Source organism: Belonocnema kinseyi, chromosome 6 (assembly GCF_010883055.1).
Source record: "Belonocnema kinseyi isolate 2016_QV_RU_SX_M_011 chromosome 6, B_treatae_v1, whole genome shotgun sequence".
In the NCBI taxonomy this organism is placed as follows: domain Eukaryota; kingdom Metazoa; phylum Arthropoda; class Insecta; order Hymenoptera; family Cynipidae; genus Belonocnema; species Belonocnema kinseyi.
In genome coordinates this window covers 18,106,161-18,109,093 of record NC_046662.1, presented here as the reverse complement: position 1 = coordinate 18,109,093, position 2,933 = coordinate 18,106,161, and the positions used below count along the sequence as shown (strand labels likewise).

At 30.2% G+C, this 2,933-nt stretch overlaps 1 long non-coding RNA gene across 1 annotated transcript in view; it reads right to left on the bottom strand.

Moving 5' to 3' along the window:
• LOC117175676 overlaps positions 1-1,631 on the bottom strand; it is a 5,502-nt gene extending 3,871 nt beyond the window's left edge. Inside the window, exon 1 of the long non-coding RNA XR_004467477.1 lies at positions 805-1,631. This is a non-coding gene — a long non-coding RNA (uncharacterized LOC117175676). The remainder of the gene's footprint in view (positions 1-804) is intronic.
• Positions 1,632-2,933: the final 1,302 nt, after the last annotated feature.

The window sequence follows — 2,933 nt, the reverse complement described above, 5'->3', positions numbered from 1 at the left end:
GAGCTCCAAGGAGATTATGTTGAAAAATAAAAAAAAATTTACCCAAAAAAAATTTTTTTTATACTTCATTCTAAGGACTTATTGAACTACCCTCGTATTCAAAAACCTTAACGTTTAAAAAAATATGATTCCTAAAATACAAACAAAGCTGAATTGTGCTCGACAAATAGAGTCTTCATTCCCTCTATCAAAGTTCTATAAAATCAACAGTTGTAATATTAGAAGCCAACATTTTAAACTCAAATAATATACAAGACCCCAAAAAATTTATTTTATATTTCTATTTACTACACAAAATTGTCTATACTTCGAGCCGCCTAGCACAGCCTTTCTTTTTGCGATTGTAATAAGTTGCGGTTTTAGCACAAGAAAACCTCTTTCTTTTAAATCGTGCCTATAATTTTCAATTTAAAAAACCGTATGCCGCACAAATAAACACAAAAATAACAAAATTTAGCAAAGTAGTGATTTTTAAAAATATTAAGTTTACGGTTTTAATTTCCGGGATATTAGGGACTATGCATACCATATATTCCATCAATTCCAAATTCAATACGAAAATTCGAAAATCAAGTAATTTTAAAACTAAGAGCCCCATAAAAAACTATGAAATAGCACAGTATCCTCAACATTTAATCTATACTTATAATGGTAATAATCTTAGCTTAAGATTTGTCAAAAAGTTTACTACTTCTATAAACTACTACTGTGAGCATGTACACGTTAAACCCTGCAGGTTTACATTCTAAATAAATGTTAACATTTAAATCAAAATACCATTTTTCTATGAAATAGGATACTTACGTCCTTGCAGTAAGATGTGCCGTTTAAAATTGCATTATTTTTTGGTAAAATTTTGTTGAAGTTCTTGAATTTATAAAATGTGCGCATTGTGTATAGTATTGTTACAATTTATAAAATTTCTACAATTTCTACAATCCAATAATGTGCCAGGGGGTCTGCATAACTAAAAGCAAGTCTGATCATGGAAATTTGTTTTACTTGTACAATTTTGAGTATTTTTACAACTTGTACAACTTGTACATTCAATACAGTCTTTACAAGATGTACAGATTCTACATCCTGCACATCCTCTGCATGATGTACAATTAATGCAATTTATACAATTTTTACAATCCGTACAAGAAGTACAACGTCTACTATCGCTGCACTTTGTACAATCAGTACAATTTTCACAATTGAAGCAGTTTGTACAATTTCTACAATTTGTACAATTTCTACAATTTGTACAGTTTCTACAACCACTACTATTACTGCAATTCGTACAATCCGTACAATCTTCACAATTCACGCAGTTTGTACAATTCCTGCAATTTTTACAGTTTTTGCAGTTAACACAATTCACATTATTATCTTCATCTGGTTGACATGATGCAACTTGCACAGAAATAAACAAAAAATTGGCAAATAAAGTGAAAACCAAAAAAAATGACTTTGCGTCGCTCCTTGTCATTTTGTAGAAATTGAATCCAAAAAGAAATAAAATGTATAGCTGTCAGATAAAATTCGAGCTGATACAAATATTGCTACTAGAAATCTAATCGATTCACGAAGATCCTACGACTTTTCGGATAATTTTGGGGCTCTCGATAACTTTATCACAATGTTCAGTCTAACATTTAAGGAAACGTACTGTTAATTCAAGCATTTTCAGGCTTCTTATACGCACAAGAGTTTCCTCAATGATTAGTCACCATTTATTAGTATCTTGTTTTATCGAAAAAAAGATTATTCCGATGATAGGACTGATGTTCGAGATCTCTGAGTCAGGAGAAAGTCAGACGTATTTTCAATTTTTATTTTTATTGTGAGAGAGTTGTGTAGAAAAAATAGAACCCTAGAGATATCAAATACAAAGTCAAAAAATTTTACTCTTTTTCAGTTTATACTAAAATCGAGCGTCTACGTGCTTTGAATTATTTACATGAAACGCTTTGATTTTTGACACATTTCTCTTACTCGAAAATTTAATTGAATTGTATTGCAATTTGTTTTGCACTTTAGAAGGCAAGACACCCCCCCTCCCTTAAGTTTTCATTTCCGAAGGAAGAAAATCCGTAAGTTTTTTTTTTCAAATTCAAATATTAAAACGTGTCACTAAAAATGGATGTTCAAAGTTGTATGGTCAAAATTTAGAGAGCCAGAAAGTCTTTCTACATGGTCGAACGGTCCTTCCAAATTTTTTTCGACATGATTAAAAAGACTCTTATTTTATCACCAGTCTGACTTTTATAAGAACATCATGCTCACCATCAGGGATAACTAAGGTATCCTTTTCGGCATATTGAATACGCACATCTTGTTTTCACTCATTTCGACCATCCACGAAGGAGCAGATAAGCCATTGCGTATGGTAAATTGCTTGATTTTTGCGCTTCAATCATGCGCGTGAAAATTTAAAGGGTATCTTTAGTTTGCTAGCATATAGAATTCGTAGAACGCTTGGTGTTTTCTGTTTTAAAAAAATGTTTTTACTCAAGATTTCCGTGTAAAGTGAGTGCATTTATTGAGGATTGATGGAAAATATCTTATTCTGTAAGTACCTGTTTTAAATACGTAATTGTGATGTTAATATTTTCCATATGTTATGTGAGATTTAAGACATTTAATTCCAATCTTTTTGAGGTTAATGTTAGTTTGAAGTAGATTACAATGATTTCAGTAATCACTGTTAATTCTAGGATTAATTGATTTAGGATCAACTTGAATTGTATTTATTAATTTAAAACTAAATCTTTATTTTTCAGTTGAGACATTCACTCCTGAAATTCATTAAAGGACGCGTGGCATCTTCTCCATTACAAATTCAACTATTTGGTTGAAAATGTATTTATTTTCTTAAAATTTTATTTTTCAAGACAAAAACTAAACGTTTTAAGTTAAAATTGAACTATTTTATTGGAAACTTATTT